Source organism: Apostichopus japonicus, chromosome 9, assembly GCF_037975245.1.
Source record: "Apostichopus japonicus isolate 1M-3 chromosome 9, ASM3797524v1, whole genome shotgun sequence".
Taxonomy (NCBI): Eukaryota; Metazoa; Echinodermata; class Holothuroidea; order Aspidochirotida; family Stichopodidae; genus Apostichopus; species Apostichopus japonicus.
Genome location: NC_092569.1, coordinates 31,054,347 through 31,075,366, shown reverse-complemented (window position 1 = coordinate 31,075,366; position 21,020 = coordinate 31,054,347). Strand labels below are relative to the sequence as shown.

At 36.6% G+C, this 21,020-nt stretch overlaps 1 protein-coding gene and 1 long non-coding RNA gene across 2 annotated transcripts in view; one reads left to right on the top strand and one right to left on the bottom strand.

Moving 5' to 3' along the window:
- The window catches only part of LOC139973426 (uncharacterized), a 33,938-nt gene extending 20,250 nt beyond the window's left edge, over window positions 1-13,688 (bottom strand). The window contains exon 1 of the long non-coding RNA XR_011795210.1: window positions 13,457-13,688. This is a non-coding gene — a long non-coding RNA (uncharacterized lncRNA). The remainder of the gene's footprint in view (window positions 1-13,456) is intronic.
- Window positions 1-21,020, top strand: part of LOC139973409 (uncharacterized) — a 158,225-nt gene that overhangs the window by 126,601 nt on the left and 10,604 nt on the right. The window lies entirely within an intron of this gene.

Genomic DNA, 21,020 nt, shown 5'->3' with positions numbered 1-21,020 from the left:
TTTGTATGACACATTGGACTTTACAGTCCATTTTGCTTTACAGTGTATAGAATAATATACCTTGTACGATGTAATAATGTTTTAGCCGATTTGTATCGGAAACAAGGTAAATTGTTTATGAAATCAAATCAATTACAATCAAGTGCATTGCGATTGGAAAAAAATAGCATACCTCGGCTAGTGAGCTACCTATGTATAAATATTCGATATAACACCGCATTCGTGTATGCGTTATATTGTGCTTTATTTCCTACAAAAAAGGCTGACAAGTTGGTTTTGAAGTTGCGATCATATGAGAATGAGACATCCGTTAATTGTGTAGCTATGTTTTGAATTTATCAGGTCATACAGCGACGCGTAGATGGATCCATTGGGTTTAATCGAACCTGTGACGAATACAAAAATGGCATTGGTTTCTTAGACAGTGAATTTCTGATTGGTAATGAAAAGTTGGCTCATTTGATAAACCAAAAGAAGTACCAGCTGCGAATCGAGTTGGAGATTTATGCAGGCCAGTTATACTGCTTGACATACGACAACTTTCGCATTGCCGATGAATGGGGGAATTATTCTATAACAAGTCTTGATATTGTCGAAGGAACAACAGGTTAGATTGTTTTTCACTATTTCCTCCATATCTTTGTACTCAAAACGGAATTTAAAGAATGCTTAACGAAAATTTCCAATAGAGGAAACAAATATCACAAACAAATAAATATATTAATTCACATAGTCGAATACTTAACGCAGAAAGATAATATTACTTTTTAATGAGTGAAATAAAGGCAATGAGTTGAATGGGCCTTACATATATAAAATCCTACTTAAACTTGATCCTATGTTAACAATCAGCACCTTCCCACGCCAACCCCAACAACGGACAGAATATTGCAGAAAAAATTTTCAAATGTTGTTTCAAAGCTCCAAATATAGCACCCTTTGTTTCAAAAGTGGCCCTACCAAGGAAGACACTATCACTTAATATCCTGTAGCCCCTCCCCACCCCACCCCCCCATAACAAAAATCTAGTTGCTCTCTGATGCCATACCTCTTGAGAAACACAAACAAAGTTAAAAATCCCAATACAAAAATTTCATAAAAAAGGTAGACCTAATTGTCGTCACTTGGTCCTATATGTAATCCATAGAGTAAGGACACATTCGGAGACCTGTACCCTGCTCCCACATTTTCCCTATAATGTAGTGTGGGCATTTGCCGCTGAATGTAAAACACATTCACACAACTAAAACCTAAATGCATATCAATTCTATCTAGCGCCACCTACTTACATCCACCTTCACTCTAACAAGGGAGTTGATCCATAACAACTCCCTACTCCAAGAACTTTAACCCGGCGTTAGTTCAGCAGTGGCGGCTCATCTTTCTCGATCTTAAAATTCAGAACACCGAACACAATATCGATTTAAAATGCTAGAACTTGTATTTTCAAAGCTAACGATATATGTAGACAGACAGACGAAAAGACTGCAGGCTAACAGACGGGCAGATGCACGTGCCGACGTACAAACGAATGGATGGTGAACTAGATAAAGTATAGATCAGTGGCGTAGGAAGGTACTTTTGAGTGAGGGGCTGAAGACTGATGGTCGGCCTGGGGGAGGGGTCTTTTGGAAATTTTTGGCATTTCCAGGTGGCCTCAGATGGAATTTGGTGCAATGTAGCACACTTCAACACTCACTCCATTTTGTAAATAATTTTGCATTTTTACCTCGCCTTAGATGCAATTTGGTGCTCCAAATGAGATTTTTTTCTCATTTGGAAATGAAAAAGGGTTTTTTTGATTTGCGAAGCGGGGGGCGGAATGATACTTCCGCCCCTCCATACTTTTCACGGGGGGGGGGGCTGGGGCCCCCAGCCCCTGGTTCCTACGCCCTTGGTAGAGATTGATGGACAGATAGAGCAGCAGACCAACAGACAGACAGACAAATGGGTATAGTAGGCATCGTGGGTCATTGCCGCAGGGAGTGCATGTCTCAAAAGCATTTTTGGGAAATCAAATTTTGGGAACAATTTTTTTTTTCTCTTCCTTTTACTACAGCTGGTGGCTCCGTTGCTTCGTCGAGTTCATCTTCCAATATCAATGAGAACTCATGGACAGAGTTTAGTTTCCGGGCAGATAATAACTGGAACAGTTGTCATGGATCAAAGTACGTTCGCAAACGAGCATTAGCTGATGGAAAGATTGGTCAATTTGTGGGCGTCGTCTTGTGTAGCAGTACACGATACAAGCTGTTCCTGTCAGACGACCTTGAAAGTACATTTCAGTGAGTAGATTTTGAATTCTTTCACCATCTTGATTTTAAGACTTCCACTGAAAGTCACGCACTCTAATTTTGTTTATACATCATTGATCACCCAGTTGAGACATTTGTTCTCTCTTTATACTATACTGTACTGTACTGTCCTGTGCTGTGCTGTGCTGTGCTGTACTGTCCTGTACTGTCCTATACTATACTATACTATACTATACTATACTATACTATACTATACTATACTATACTATACTATACTATACTATACTATACTATACTATACTATACTATACTATACTATACTATACTATACTATACTATACTATACTATACTATACTATACTATACTATACTATACTATACTATACTATACTATACTATACTATGCTATGCTATGCTATGCTATGCTATGCTATGCTATGCTATGTTATGCTATGCTATGCTATGCTATGCTATGCTATGCTATGCTATGCTATACTATACTATACTATACTATACTATACTATACTATACTATACTATACTATACTATACTATACTATACTATACTATACTATACTATACTATACTATACTATACTATACTATACTATACTATACTATACTATACTACACTACACTACTTTACGCTACGCTACGCTACGCTACGCTACGCTACGCTACGCTACGCTACACTACACTACACTACACTGTACTGTACTGTACTGTACTGTACTGTGCTGTACAGTGCTGTACTGTCCTGTACTGTACAGTATTGTACAGTACTTTACTATACTATAGTATATTGTACGGTACTATTATATACTATACTGTATCGTCCCATTTGGCTGCATTGATTAAGAAATGCGGGCAGTGAAGGCTTCATAAAATTCAACGTTTACTCTAATATGATTTCTCTTGTACGTCTCTTTCAGACATTTCCACAGTTTCAACAAGGCCGAAGTGCCGTTATTTTCCTTCTGTCAAGTTTGGTGGAAACGGCTGTTAGATTCTAAACTCGCATTACTATAACCGTTGGATTAATAAGATTAAATATTTTAATATTGCAAAAACACTCTGAGGAGTGTGTTAATAATAGACATACTGAGGTTTGCTGCTTGAAATGCTATACCTATAGCATATTCCCCTGCATAGGAAGCCGTATGGGAATATATGTATATCCACTGGCAAGACTGTGACGTATCTGTACGCAAAGTAACATAGAATGATAGACCTATCAAGTTTTATTTTTGAGCAAAAAGAAAAATAAAAGACCAAAGATAGAGCGTGAACACGAACAATAATTTGACAAGCCACTATACGGGCCCGTTAAACACATGTTGTCTTTGCAGTGAATATTATCAATTGTAATAGCGTAAATATATTGAAATACATGGCAGGTAGATGATAAACAATATTCACACGCCTACATGGGTATACGAAAGTAATAAAACCAAATATTGTAAACGCAGACAGATAAATAGCTTGAACAGAAACTTACGTGATACTGCAAACTGTTAGCTATGCCGAAAGCTTCGGATAAAAACCTCGATTTTAGTGGAAACATCGTTGATCGTTTGTGCACAGTCACTATGAGTGAACACATTTTGCCCAATTGATTATTCAATAACAAAGAAAGGAGCTCATTTGCATAAATATGCGAGTGTAGAGTTCTTTAACCTCCTGTGCGGATTGCTTGACAAAAATTTCACCAGTTACGATACGGCTATACGTATTACGAAATTACAGGTTTAACCAATTAACGCCCTTCGGATTTGTTAACTTAATCAGAAACTTCAAGTACGTATTTCTAACGACTATATATATACGTATACGTTGTACTCGCATTAAGTATTTTATCAACTGAAATTCGTACGCAAAGTTATTATGCATCGTATGTATGTCGACTAGACTTAAGTTACAATTGGAGATGGCTACAATTGTAATTTGCACGGGGTGAATATTTCAATGGTTTCGTGGAGACAAATATTTTCATTTATCTTCATTTACAGTGACATCGCCGACACAAACGACCATGGAGCAGACTATTGTGAACTTGTGGGTGCACCGAGAGACGGAGATTTTAGTTTAGACAGTAACTTTTGGCATTCACCATCTGCGACAAGTGATTCCTTTTATTCTTCCTCATGCTCTATCTACCACCATTCATAGAAGTAGACAAGGCGCGAATTCACTATTTACGTTTCATAAAGGGCGTGACTTTGTAACTAGTAGAGGGCGCTGTTGTCGCAAACTTTTATTACAGGCGCAATTATTAAAATTATCATTCATGTCCAAAATTTAAGCAGGCTAAAGTCCAAAGCTATTTGACTTATACGTGGTAACAAAGCTTCCATGTGACTACAAGATTGACAATTAAGGCTCGAATTGGACAATTGAATAGTGTTTGGGTTTTGTGTGTGTGGTAAGACTGCTCCTTTTGGCGTGGTATTTCGTTGTTTAGTGTGTGGATTGGGTGGGTCGGGTTGGGGGAAGGTGGTTGAGAGTGTGGGGATAAAACTGGCGAAATACTTCTACCGAAGGTGATCTATCTGGTGCAATGAATTAATACGCACAAGCTGCATATGGATTGTAACATGTAAAATCGAGTAGGGAGGGGGGGGGGGGGGGCGAGGGATGATGAATGATGGGGTGTTGTATAGATGGTGGGCAAACATTAAGATGGTCGACACCTTTGTCAGCACCGCATTATGGTGTTCAGTTAAATCGTTGAACTCTTATTATTGAATATTCATAACACGTATTTACATAGTAATATACACAGGTGTAACTGTTATTTAACACACAGGCTACTATCGCAGCAGCTGGGGAGATGATATGCAGTTGGGTATCATCGGAGGTGGTATGGGGTCTTCTTGGACCGGAAGGTACTACCCCCAAGTGGTACGAATGCGGAGTAGCTATTCCCTAAAGTAAATCAGGAATATCTTCAAATTTGCCATAAAAGACCGTTAATGAAGAAGTATATATTCTTTAAGCTTGATTGTATTTTGTGTATCATTTTCCGTGTGAGGGGAATATTTTTAAAGTTGCCCTTTTTTTAATGAAGCTTTCCCGTAACTCCAAGCATACCAGAATGCAACATTAAAAGACCAAAAAGCAGGCAGGTTTTAAAAGTTATTTGAACCTAGAGATACAGATATTAGCACTGCATTACACTCAGAGAAAGCGAAGAGAGTTTGGAAGGGATGGGGAGAGGTGTGGGAGAGGTAGTTGAGGTGTGGTGAGGGGTAGAGAGAGGCGAAAATATGCACACTGAGACGCAGCGAAGCGGCCAATGGTAGAGAGTGGAGAGATGGGGATAGGTGGAGAGATGGGGATAGGTGGAGAGATTCGCATAGAGGCGAAGAGGTTGAGATGGACACACACATATAGAGGCACAAAAGTGGAAAGATGCGGATAAAAGCCAAGAAACACGAAGAGAGGTGGATGAGGTGAGGATAGATGGGGCGAGAGAGACTGCACGAGACCCTTGTGGAAGAGAGATGTACCACAAGTCTATCAGTGTTAGAGAGAGGTGGAGAAAGAGATAAATTGTTGTTTGTAACTATTGGAGGGGAGGGGATGGGAGAGGAGAGGGTAGAGGGGATCGAAGTTAAGCGGAAAGAAGGTTCCTAAGGCCTATTAGAAAACCCCCTTCATTACAGCAGCACATATATCTTATCAACCTGTTTTCGTATTTTCAGCTATATAGCCGGGTGTATTAGATTAACGTACTTAAGCCTGAAGAAACTCTACGTATCTTGTTTTTGTTCTTCTTAATCTTTAATCTTAAACCTGTGAATCTGTTAAATCTGTGTTGTTTAAATGGCGTTCTTTTCTACAGATTGTGGGTTAAAACTTTATAACAATCTTGCGTCATTACTAAAAACAGCGTTTACTCTTTCTTCATTTGCTTTCCTCTCCTCTGAACAATTTCTGCATATGCAAATAAAATAAACAAAAATGAAGAACAACTGCTTGCTTGTTGTACATTTAGTTTTACCTTTTGTCCTATAAGGTACATTGGTTTCATGAATATAAAGAATGTTTGTGTGAGTTTCACGACTGTGTGAGAGACAAAGATGGCCAAGGAAAAAGCAACTGGTCACATTATGTTTTATCTTTTCTTCTACAAACTGTGACTCATATCCATTCGGAAAATAAAAGATTTGTAGCAGTTTAGGAAAAATTCCATGTTGTATTTTACTGTTAACTGCAGGTTTGATAGGATCTAAGAAAATCTTCGCCAAAAGACAAATATAATACAGATTCACGTTATTGGTATGAGTTAATTTTGAAAGATCCTGATAATCAATTAATCAAGCAATCAAGCAATTTCTTTGTAACGGATGAAACTAACACGAATGTGGGAAAAACCCGCAAGGGCTTATGCACGGAATATAACTTTTTCGTGATTTAATCATGACGGTGTTCTTGCCTATAGCAGTAGGGGAACATGCCCCCCCTCCCCCGTCTCCCCTCATTGTCCCTGAAAGCAGACGTCGGCATCATATCAATACCTTATGTAGGTCGAAATCAGACTGTATGATATAGAATATCTTACAAAAGGCACATTTGTTACACACCATCTTAGCTGAAAGGCCGATTGTGAGTTAATTGATGTTACATTTCGTCCATTGCTATCAAAACAATGATAAACTGAGAAGGAAACTGTGAACTTTCATCTGATAGACTGATATACCTCGTGCAGATGTAGAATCAAAAGTAAATGTTTAATTAATTATATTATAAACATACATATACATACATATATACATATAAAAATAAATAAATAAATATAGTAACATATTTAAATATATATATATATATATATATATGTATAGAACAAGGGCTGTACAGATGGTCTTTTTCACATTTTGATTAAAATAATTAGCTTGCCTGTAGAGGAATTTGAGTCGAGAATTTGTTTTACTAATAATGCCAAGAACAATTTGTTCGCCATCAAGGTATTGGTTTAATTCCAGACCGAGGTAAACAACAGAATGTTTGGCCTTAATCAGTTGACCATCACAAATAATTGAGAAGTCAGTATACTGACCAAGTTTACGTTTCGTCCCAAACAAAATCAACTCGGCCTTCCCATGTGTAACGACAATTTGTTTTCAATGAGCCATTTATAGCCACTCTCCAGGTTAGATGAAAGATTTTTGTTTTAATATTGTTAGGATCTTTGTCAGAGTAAATTAAAGCACTGTCATCGGCATATTGATGGAGTTTGGCATATCATTTACATAGCAAAGAAATAAAATGGGGCCCAATATACTGCCTTGAGGCACCCCGCAAGTGATGGTCAGAGGATCAGATTCGACTCTATTTATGCTAACAACTTGCCGTCTACCAGAAAGATAAGATTGGAACCAGTCAATTGATGTACTGTGGACACCCATTGCGGACAGCTTGATTTTTTTAACCCAACTATGATATCACAGATGTTTGCGCCCTCAAGTAGGGTGATAAGTCTAAGCCCTGTAATTATAGGCCCGTTAGTCTCACTAGTGTTGTTTGTAAGTCTACTGTTAAAAAGTCTATGGTCTGTCACTTTAGCAGTCAGTCTTTGTTCAGAGAGTCTCAACACGACTTTTGTCAAAAAAAGGTCTTGTCTCACTAATATCCTTGAGTTATGGAAGATGTAACAAGCTCAGTAAATAGGCAGAAGTCTGTAGATGTTGTGTTCCTGGACATCCAGAAGGCTTTGATAAAGTGCCCCACCAGCGTCTTCTACTTAGGTTGAAGAGTATAGGTGTCAATGGCAATTTACTGTCTTGGATCGAGAATTGGCTTGGTAATAGGAAACAGAGGGTGGTAATTAAAGGCTGTGCTTCTTCTTGGCAGGATGTTACTAGTAGGGTTCCACAAGGGTCTGTTTTGGGTCCCTTGTTGTTTGTTGCCTATATAAATGACATTGACGGAGATATTTTTTGCACAGCTAAGAAGTTTGCTGATGACACCAACATGTATTCTGAGGTCTCTTCCAAAAGCGATTCTGAGAAGTTTCAAACGGATTTGGATAAGGTTTTTTCCTGGTCTCAGGGATGGCAAATGCCTTTTAATATTGACAAATGCGAGGTAATGCACATAGGTAGTAGTAACCAAAAGTATATCTACAATCTTAATGGTGTGGAGTTACAGGAGGTCTTTGTTAAAAGAGACCTAGGTATCTACATTGAATCATCTCTGCAACCTTCTAAACATTGTCTTGAAGCTGCTAAAAGAGGTAATAGGGTTTTAGGTATGATCAACAGGAACTTCAGTTTTATGAAAGAGGACATAGTAGATAGGCTTTATAAGCAATTGGTTAGGTCTCATCTGGAGTATGCTGTGCAAGCTTGGAACCCATATTTTGCTAAAGTTAAGGAAGTACTTGAAAAGGTCCAGAGGAGGGCTACTAGGATGATTAGTTCCTTAAAGAGTGTTCCTTATTATAGGCGGTTACAACTGTTGAATCTCACCACACTGGAGCTTAGGAGGTTACGTGGAGACTCGATTCAGGTTTTCAAGATTGTGTATGGTTTTGACAATTGATCCTTTACCGACTTTTTCATGTTTGCTAATAGTAGTTGTACCAGAGGTCATTGTCTTAAACTCCAAAAGTCACAAAGTAGGATTAATATTCGGCATAACTTTCTAATAGGGTTGTGAATGAGTGGAACGGTTTGCCTGAGAAAGTTGTACTTGCAAGTAGTGTCAATGGGTTTAAGAATGCTTTAGACAAGCACTTTAAGCATTGTAATCGGGTCTGAGTGTTTGTGTCATCAGTTTTTTCCTCTCCTATAGGGTCCTTGATGGGGACTTGGGCGTCCCTCCTCATCCTTTTTTTCTACTAATCTAAACTTAACTAAACTAAACTCTACAAAATAAAGTGAATATTAAAACAACAATATCTTAAATCTCATTAACGGGACAAGATGTGAGGCCGAGAGCTGGAACAATGTGCTTCGTTTCACAAACACTACATTATTTGATTTGATTTGATTTATTTGTTTTTCACGTGTAAATTTACAGTGTGAAGGAAGTCTTCCAAAAAGCATACAACAGCTTAACAAAGTAGAAGACTCCCTGTGTAAAGAAAAGAAGACAAGTATTTACATATCAATACAAAATAGAATAATTCGACAATGAATAAATAATATATGATGATAATATTTACAATAATAATTTGTTATCGTGCCAATGAATGGATGAATTATTAATAACTGGATATTACGTCTTTAGTTAGATACTTTTTGAATATTTTACTGGATACTTTGGTTTTCAAATTCTCTGTTATGCAATTCCATGTCTTTATTGCACGATTTCTAAGACGGAGCCTCCCAATTGATGTTTTATAAGGAAAGTAATGTGCATTATCAGCATTCCGTGTGTTGTGCCCTGGTAGAAATTCCAGTACAACCCAGTTAAAAAATCAACGAGGTTCTACTAGGGCCTACTATGTTTAACCGGTTTTTTAACTGTGTTTAAGTGGGTCTTACTGGGTTCCAACTGGGATATGCTGTACATGAGTTAGGTTCAACTGTGTTTACACGATGTTCAACTGGGTTTGTTCAGGCCCAACTGAGTTTGAACTATGTTTGAACTGATCCAGTTGGGTTTCAACTAGGTTTCACTGGGTTTTGCCCTAGCCCAACTGGGTTTGAACTATGGTGACTGGTGAACTTGCCCTGTTGGGTTGAACTAGGTTTCAACTGGTTTTGCCCGGCCCAACTGGGTTTGGACTATTGGCTTGTGAACTGACCCAGCTGGGGTTTAACTAGGTTTCACTGGATTGCACAAGCCCAACTGGGTTTGAGATATGTTTACTGTTGAACTTGCCCTGTTTGGGTTGAACTATAGGTTTCACACTGGCCTAACTGGGTTTGGACTATGTTTACTGCTTTTATTTTAGGCGTAATTATCAAGAATATTATAGTGTAAGTTCGTAAGCAGTAACCGTATAGTAATATATTGAAAATGCTAAATTAGCCAACTTATGAGGGGTGTAAAATAAATCTTTGTCATATTTATCACAGTTATGATTAAACGATTACACTTTTGTACCGCAATGATTAAAAATATGAAATATTTACTATATAATAAATTTGAAAAAAAAAATTGTTATAATTTGTTCGTCGATTTGAACAATTGGTAGGCAAAATACCTTCCTAGTGCAAAATAGTATGATCCGACCAAATTTGAACTTTGACATTTGTACCTTGTGTTAGCGCAAAATTTATAAATTTCGAATCCGCAAACCACATACGCCAACAGAATCTTCGCCGAATAATCGCATTTGTAACCGATTTTGCCAACAATTTTAAATTATTACCGCGGCTAAGTTCCCTCCTTTGTGATCTTGCAGTATCTTTATATTATTGACACATACTTGTAACATTATAATTGATTGTAAACGTGCTCTTCATCATAAATATTTGAATTGAACAGAAACTTTATAGGCCTATATAGGCTAGTGACTTAGGACTATAGTATAGGCTAGGCCTAGCAAACCGGTTCCCTACTAGGTATACCACATGGTACAATTACTAACTTTAGACATAACCTAACGTTATAGTTGCCTAGCTTATAGGGGCCTAACCTAGTTATACTCAAGTTAACACCTATATTTAGCCGCATGATTTAAGGAAAGTTATTGTCAACTAGAAAACATACAATAGCAATTTTCAAAATGTACGCAATTGCCTTGATTCTTGTTTCAAACATGAAGTGTCCTATTGGCATAATAACATACTTTGCAAAAGTCATTAGCCTAGTGAAGTGTACAGCATACACTTATATGCTACAAATGTGAGGATGCCCTACACTGAACATTATGAACATATGATTAAACAATCAATCTAATTTCAAGTGAGGCTTCATTTGTACAGTGTAAGATGGTCAGCTCTTACATCAAGTTTTGTTTTTTAACATAGTTTTACTTGTTTATTACTGCGCTGTGCAGTGCTCACTGTACAGAGGCTATACATTTGTATGTTGTCTTGTGGCAGCAAAAAGGTTGATTAACAACTTTCTCTCTTCTGGGTTGCTAGGCAACTATCTTGCTCTGCCTGGAAATTAACCCTCACAGGAAATGGGGTCTGTGCCTATATATTTTAGGAACAAAGGAGTTTTGTTAGGGTACAGGGTATAGGGATTTGGCAATTGGCTATGCGTATCTGAACAAGGCAGTTTTAAAAGAAGAGAAAGATAGTTTAATGGCTGGATAGTTTGTTTTAAACCTTAATTTACATAGTTCAAGTTACTGTACATAGACCTTATTATTTTATGGAAGTTGTGATATTCAACTGCCAGCCTGAGACACTATTTATTATAAAGGATACTATTAACTATAAAGGATATTGTTTTACAATAAAGGATATATTCCAGGACACCATCACTTATAAAGGACATTATTTTACTACAAAGGATATTGACATTATTTTACTGAAAGGATACCCTGGAACACTATTTCATATAAATTAAAGGATACTTTTTTGCTGGGATCGGACATTCATAATACCATTTATTGGGTTAAACTATACCGATGTCGTAGAATATCTGATGTCGTGGAAGGTCTGAGGTCGTGAAATACATGATGTCACCAGCAGGCCAACTCACCAGAACAGACTTTTTAATTAAGTGTATTTCTTTATATTTTGGGTGCGCACCTCACGACTGTAAGTTAATTTAATTTAATTTTTTTACTTGGCCCAGATCAGCTGTACATTGTTTGTTATTCATAATTATAATTTCTTTGATCCAATCCAGTTGACTTCTTTATTTTTATATGTGTCTTGCTCTGTGTTAGGTCATCACACCAAACCCAGAGTTCTCTGATCAAGAACAAACATTTATTTTCAGTGGCTAACACCCTAACATACAGTAGAGATCTACTGTTAAAAAATGAAAACTTCTTATAGTGTGTTGTTATATAAGTGTAGAGAACATCAGTTGAGAATCCCAGTTCAAACTATTTAAAAATATAAGAAGTAAAAAAATAGTTCACCCAGTTTAACCCAGCAAAACATAGTTGACCCAGTTGAATCCCAGTAAAACATAGTTGACCCAGTAAAACATAGTTGACCCAGTAAAACATAGTTTGACCCAGTTGAATCCCAGTAAAACATAGTTGACCCAGTAAAACATAGTTGACCCAGTATAACATAGTTTGACCCGGTAAAGCAAAGTTGAACCAGTTGGACCCAGTAAAACATAGTTGAACCAGTTGGACCCAGTAAAACATAGTTGATCTAGTTGGACCCAGTAAAAATAGTTGAACCAGTTGGGCCCAGTAAACATAGTTGAGCCAGTTGGACAGGGTAAAACATAGTTGAACTTGGACCAGTTGAACCCAGTTAAACATAGTTGAACCAGTTGGACCAGTAAAACATAGTTGAACCAGTTGGGAATCCCAGTTCACCCAGTTCAACCTAATTCAAATTTGGGCCAATTTACGTATAGAAAATTCCAGTTGAACCTAGTTCAAAAGTTCAACTGGAATTTCCACCAGGGTGGTAATGTATTATATATTGTGGTGATGTGGTGTTGTCGTGATGTATTATATATTTGATTTGAATATGTGACTTCGCTCTCACTTTAATACAAACACGAAAAGTGTCTGGACGAAGTACGTAGTAGCTTCAGGTTATAACTCCCTGATTAAACTTCATTTGGTAGAACACGGTTTTTGACGTCTAGATTTAACGAAACAGCTACATATACTATACTGACCAAGATGCATTTATTGAAGCGGTTAATAGTACAATTATCCAGAACAATTGTGAATAACTCTAACTCAACTTAAAGTAAGGTGATGAACTCCTGCTGAAAACAGCTTAGCTTCGTCATGGAAACCAAAGTACTGAAATCTTAATCGCCATCTCTATTTTTATAAAGTATTGCCTAAACTGTACGTAACCTGTCTTTTAATTCTACCTGAAGTTACGAATAATGAAGAGTACGGGATTTGTCTGAAATGGGGGCATCTGAAAAAAATTCATTGATCACCACAACAGTAACAATTAGGATAGGTCGCTGTGACCACCTAAGACCGCCTATCCCTAACTACTAATATTTCATTGAGGGAGAGCAGAAACCCAGGGTCAGTTTGGATACTAATATCACATAGGGAAATTATTTAAATTACATGTTGTTACAGATGGACCGTAATCCGGAGGTTTTTTATATGCGAATCTGTTATAAGGGCACTAACCTTGAGTCAGGATAGCAGTCAGTCCCAATATATCCGTCGTTTTCTGGCCTCCATAATTTTCCAATACAAAAACTCCTGGTGCAGCACGCGTAGACAGTATTTAAAACAACAACATTATCCATGAACTTGTTATCCCGTGTAGAATATAAGGTAACGTACGTATTCGATATAGAAATATACACACTAATCATATGTATTTACTGAAGGCACGTGTGTACGTCCTATGACTATAGCTTGTTTGAGGCTAATACTAAATCCGTACTATAATACTACCATGGATGTCTACGCTAACGTGTCCCTGAAGTCACAATTAGAACACAGTTCTTGACATTTTGTAAGTGAGCATGTCAACAACTTCCCGTGAACCGGATGACTATAGAAGAGTTTGCAGTATCTAAGGATAATATTGACCTTACGCTTGTTAAGGCAAATTTATTGTACGTCGTCGAGTTTAGGCCTAAGCAAAGAGTTAAACAGTAGTGTCAATACGTTGATTTCGCGTCTGTTAAATTTCTCCTTCGTTCCGGTTTGGTTAATCGTTTGATATTAGATTTAACTTCTTGATGTTACATATAACTTTTATTTACTTCATAATCAGAAGGCAAAAGAGACGCAGTGTACAATTCTGGATGTTGTTTTTCTTGCGTTAATCGTTCCCACAAACACTACACTATAATGTCAACTACCGTAAAGTTTGCAAATTACAAGAACAACATACCTAAATGGCGGAAAGGTTTGTTGTGATTTAGTAAAGGAGCCAGCGTAACTTGACGATAATTCGATTGACAGTGTTAACGTAACACAGTAATACAATTTTCTTCGAACGGATAACATTCAGGAGAAATAAAGGCACAAACTTAATTTTGATATGACCGTAAGAATCACTGCTATTTATCCATGTTGTACTTCTGGACCATTTTTACTTGAGGAATGACCATTTGAGGCTCATTAATTACAGCGGCTGGACTACTTATTCTAACAAACAAATAATTAATTTTGATATGACCGTAAGAATCACTGCTATTTATCCATGTTATACTTCTGGACCATTTTTACTTGAGGAATGACCATTGAGGCTCATTAATTGCAGCGGCGGGACTACTTATTCTAACACACAAACTATTAGGTCAGTTCCTCAGATACAACACGAAACTCAAGAGCAAACCATGAAACTTCAAATAACATTTTACTTCAAACTTCAAACATTTTACTTCAAACTTGAAACTTCAAATAACATAACGGCGGAGTGAATAGCCTAGTGGTTAACGCCGGCGTCTCCCAGTATGAGATCCCCGGTTCGATTCCCGCCGACAACACTGTGTGTCGTCTGGCAATCGTGTTGTTCAATAACAACTTCCCGACATGGACGTTAAATGGATGTGTGCCGAGAGATTGGCTTCGGTCAGCTTGCGAGTCTATAAGCCTCCATGGCTTCTTTCGCGAGTTCCTGCTTGCGGAAAGATCACATATACATACATACATACATTTTTACAATTCGTTTCATGTTGCTGTCCAGCACAAGTGGTATTGAAAGTTATCCAAGAATGCTCTCTCGTTTATATAAAGTTAAAGGAAAATGATTTGGTTCGGAAACATTCAGTCCCGTAATGAGCGGAACTAGTCATCATTTATGTAGCAATGGATCATTCGGAGATTTAGTACATATTAATATTGAATATAGTAAAAACCGGAATAGCTATTGAAATATCAATATCACTTTTTTTTTTCTTTTTGCGTGGACTATTACAATACGCAGCATAAGGAACGATTGTTAAACAAGAGCCCAACAGGCGCTATGGTTCCTTGCTAAGTGGAATATTAATGTGTTGTATGTCATCATTCAATGGCAAAATATTTATGCCCACATGTACCAGCTATCAACGAAAAACTGTATTCCAAGTTTAGATGCAACCTGATTTAAGATTGTGGAGTTATTGCAAGTTTAAAATTTGGCACCTCCCCAAAAAATTGGGCCCTGATAAAATGTTACGCCTAAATGGTCCCAAAAATATTTGGCTCAAAGTGGCTCAAAATATAGTTTCCCCCACAAAAAAACTGAACCCTCCAAAATGTGGGCCAAAATGGTCCCACAAGTAATCGGGCCCAAAGAATGTGACCCAAAATGCATTTGACGTTAAAATAAAATTTGGGCCCATCCGGCCTAAAACGGGCCCGGAGATTTTGCCGGGCCAAAATGTACCAGCTACATTAACCAACAACTGTAAACTCAGTCTGGCTACAATTGGACTCACGGTTGCTGAGTTATTGCAATGTAAAGAAAATGTGGGCCTTAATGGTCCCAAAAATATTGGGGCCCAAAAATCAGACCCAAAGAATGTGTCCCAAAAGGCATTAAAGGTGGAAATTTAAAAATGTGGGCCTTCATGTTCCATCTGAATTAACCATCAACAATATCCCAAGTTTGTTTACAGTCCGACTTACGGTTGCGGAGTTATTGCAATGTAAAGATTTTTACGGTTGACCCCATTACCTCATTAATATTCAAAAGGTCAGTGCCAACAAATATGAAGCACAACTTCTTTCTATAGTACATCTACATAGAAAGTATGACAAATATCCATCACTCCGTTTTTGAGATATCACCGACCCACGCAACTGTCAGAGAAGCACGCACACCGACACCCCTACACCCGCACACCCGCAAAAACATGTCTGAGTATCCTTTGCTACCAGCAAGTAACCAACCAGATCAGCAACGCTGAGAAATTTGTTTTGAATGACAATATTTTTGAGCCGTTTATCCATTTGTTTGTGCAAAAAAGTAAGACAAAGCAGACACATCGGGTTTCATTTCCTTCCTCCCATCTCCTGTTTTGCTTGGAAACACTGTCACCAACATATTGTATGCAATAACTAACTTTGCCCCATTGCAAAAACAAAGAACCAACAGTATATGCACTTCGCATCGACGTAGCCAGGAATTTGAAAGGGGGGACACATTTTGCGATTGATATGAAATTTCAAAGTTGTAGGCACGACTATCTGAGCGGAGCGCCACCATCAGTTGGCGCGGAGCGTACAAGAAAATTTTGGTGTTACAAACCCCCCAGATGGCCGGAAACGGCCCTTCCCGAATGTTCATTCTGGTTCCCTGGCCTCTTGCTAACTTGAGACACCTCATTCAATATCACTTTTAAACCCCGCCAAAAAAACTAACGAGTTAAAATAGTACGTAATTCAGTACTACATAATGCATTAAAATTAGCAAGGTACATGTACAGAGTAGTCTTACTTTTCAACTTCTGATACTTGTAGATACAAAGATAGTCCAGAAATGTATGATACAGCTGTAGCTAGTAAATGTTTAAGTTAGCCTAATAAGAGAAGGCGAGAGCTATCCGACGATTGCCAACTGGTGCAAATTTCTCAAGTGTTTTCTCCACTGAAATATTATCTGCGTAAACGGGTTAAAAACAAAAACATGTTAAACAACTGACAAGATCGGATCCTAGTCTTTTTCGGCGGGTAGAGTGCTAAATGAAACGGCACGCGATAGAAATGACAGCATAGATGACAGGAGAATAGGTCACCTAATTTAGCCATATTCTTGCTACGTTCATTTCAATAGTTTTTCCTGTCTATAGACTCTTAAACTCGTCCAGCAAGCTTATCGATTTGAATTATGGGTGTTTTTAAAAAAAGGAAAACTTGGCCAAAAAAAATGTAGGCTACGCCCCTGATCATATGAATCATTATCAGCAGATTTTGTTTCCTGTTTTAATTCTTTTACATGTTCTTTTTACATAATATATCAGAAAGACAAACATAGTACTCTTTTACAAGTTTTCCAGTATGATGATTCTTGTTTATTGTTCAATGTCTGGACTTTAATACATTTGACGAACTTAACTAATGGACAATATAAACTTTCATATTTTGTAATATAGCCAGATATGCAGTGGCCTTAAAACAAATATCGTTAAGCAGTGTATTTTCGCAGCATGCGCATCGCTATAGCTCATCTGAAATAATTCAGCTGAACTAGAATGTTTTTTTTTAGAAAATGTTTACGTTTGGTTTGCTGCCGTGGGAACGAATAAGGTCTCACGCCTAGCCTTCTCCTCGACCACTCGTCTCTCCTCTGCATTCTTGACTTGTTTTAAAGCCCCTGGAGCCTTTCTTGCTACAAATTAAAATAATATTTTAATGAAAAGAGAGGTTTGTAATCTGATATCAGTGTACATTTTTAAATGTCAAAACAAGCTCTTTGGATTCAATATCTAATATAAATGACAAAGATTTTTTTTATTGTTTAAAGTCAGTATGGATGTAATTTTTACAGATAATAAAAATTCAGTGAAAGCCCAATGAAACAGCTGACATGTTTATTCAATCAGATGTGAGGATACTCGATTCCGCAAACAGGGTGTGACGTAGACATCATAAAACAAGGAAGTATTGTTCATATAGCATACCACTGACAAACTTCGACTGTTCCAAACTGTGTTAATTAGATATTTGTACATACATATTGATAGTGTAGAATAGATCATACCGTACATTTCACCGTATATAATATGTATTGTACTAGTTCATGCAAGTTATAAAGTGTTGGTTAGTAGTATCACTTCCTGTCCTTTCGATACTGCTTTAATTTTGCCTTCCAACCAAAAGCAAAGTAACTTAGCTAACATAATCACTCATAAAGGGTTCTTAAACATATGGATGATATCAGCCAGAACAAGTAAATCAGCATTCATACTCTTTTTATCGGTTTGGTAGAATTGACATCACAACTACGCACAATTACAAAACCTTTGATCATAAACCACACTGAACGTAATAAAATTAAAACGTAGCACGATACTCGTGTTAAAAACCAAATACATTAAGAGTTATTAAATTGCAATATCACTGCTGTCCTTGGAACTAGAGACACGATAGTAAATTAGTATACAATAGGTTTTATGCTATATTTATCGGAACAAGGACAATTCAACATTATGCAACTGAAGCTTACTGTATATATAGAGTGAAAGTTCAAGATGCAAATAGCTACAAATAATATTAAGTTAGATTGCGCATGACCACTAGCCTAATTAACACACAGGCCAATGTACAGCATTTCCTCGTATGAGCTGTACCTATAATCCAAACCATATTTCAAATAAAATGATGGATTTAATGGACATCCATACCACTACTGCGGTCATTTCAGTAGGGAGTTGATCACCCCTAAATAGAGACTCTGTGCCATTTGTCATCTTGCACTTCATCGATTATATTTTCGCGTGACATTTCTACAGACCCGAAATTATGGAAACGCTTTTCAAAGTTTGTTTGACTGTTTTGACGATTTGCAACTCGTTTGGAACAGAAAGGGTAAGTCTTCCTATTATTTAATTTTTTTTAATATTTTACCACTGAATATCTACTGACTGTTTCTAAAATAATATAAGTTGTGTTGCTGAGCTAACTCTGTTTATATTAAATGATGTGACAAACTGAAGTAAAAACTTTTTCCATTAAATAGGAAAACATCGATAAAAGTACCTGATGAAGTTCAGTTTTAAAGGCCTTCAATTTAAAATACTTAGAATTTTTAACCTTGCGAAAGAACAACAGTGTTTCGACATATAACAACACGTCTTTAATTGAACCACACATACTGAAAAAAAAACTAAATTAGATCAATTGGTTTTTCTATGCCTAAATAAAGTATTCTCTCATATTTGCTCACATGTAAAATACTAAGAAAGAAAGCTCATTCATATATAAATCTTAAACGAATTTTGTTACACACCAACTAATAAAAGTCAATCAAGTTGCGTGATATGGCCAGGAAAAAGTAATCTCTTTTCAAACTATGAGTATATCGCTCTCCACATATCCTTTACAGCACATCAGTGCACAAGGTTACCCTCTAATAGCCAAGCCCACCTTTCTGAGGTACATATCAACACGTTACAAAACTCCTTCATTTCATCAATTATTGAAAATTATTAAACTTAATCAACAAGTAGATTAATCAAGTTTATAAATTCATGTTCCATAATTTTGGCTACAAGCACAATAACTAACACTTTGAAATTCAATCATTTCAGCGATAACTACAAGCTAAACTATAAAATCCAGTTATTTCTAGATTCATAAGTGAAAATGTATCCTCTTGTTAAATATCCAGACATGGGATTCCCTATCGATACAGAGCGACAGTCGCTACGTTTTGTATGGTTATGTGTTTCTAATGTTTTTTGTTTATAATACAACGAATAACTTGATTCCCATTTGTTTAAAGGCAAATTTCTTTGTCAGCTCTGTTATTTTGATATGATTTCCAAACAGGCTCGTTAGTGCTTGTATTCGTCGAAGTTATCATTATGAATCCATCAAAGCAACATCTGCATTGACTAATCTAACAACAAAATATTTCTATGTCATAATCCAATCAGAAAGATGCTTCAGTTTACTTCAAATACAAATAGTCAACAGTTGGGTAACTACTGTAAACAAAACTATAATGATAAGGTATATCCTTTAAATAAGATATATACTTCAAAGGGTGGTAGGTCCGATTCAATTTCATCAAATTGGAAACAATGCTCAGTTTTAAACTTGAAAATATTTCTGCAAACTATCATCCAGATGCGAAATTTGCAGCTTTAAATTTTAACAGGGAGCACTGAAATGTTTACTTCCTTCACATGCTCATCGATGTCACTTTAAAATATATCATTATTTATGTAGCAATGCTGGAAAAACAGTCTGCAACAAGGCATTAAGATATTTTGAAATGCATTTGGAAAAAAAACGTAAACATAAAGATCACTAATTTGGAAATGTACATTTTCAAGGAAACAAGGTTTAACAACATTAATTTAAATTACAACTAACAAGTAATTATAATAACGACACTCGGCTTAGTTAATTTGATAACAACAATTGTTTTAACCGCAATTTTTATAGATCATGGATATAAGAGCAGAGAAAATGTAAGACATTTTCATTTATTTTATTTAAAATGATAAAGTTGTAAAGAATGTCTCCTATCGCATGCCTTTCCAAGTGACAGTTCAATACGATTGATATCACAAGTAGGATCACAGTTATTTCCTCTATGAAAATGTCAAAACGAGAAGTATAGTAACACTTAACTAGAGGTAACTCCTCTATACTCAGACTTAATGTCCTATAACTATACCAAGATAAGGGGAAACTTGAAAGAAAGTAAATGAGATTTTAGTAGTGAATGGAGTTAGTTGAGATATTTTGATATATCCTTACCTAAAAATAAAAAGTACAAAAAATGTGCACATCCCATAATATGCTAATATTTCTATCAATTAATTAATGCAAGAAACAACAAAATAAATTTATGTTTAACTCACTTTCATGAACATTGCACTTTTTGAAATTTCTGTTTTAATTCTCGTGAGTTAGAATGAAACACCTATAAAGTATTGTTTGTCGAATGTGTGAGACTTGTTTAACAGTTTAAAAATGATACTGTTTTTTTACGAACATGATCTTTGAATTGTATAAACTAGAAGATTTAAAAGATTGCAAGTCGCTTTCCAATGCCATAGACGTTACCTAGACGTAT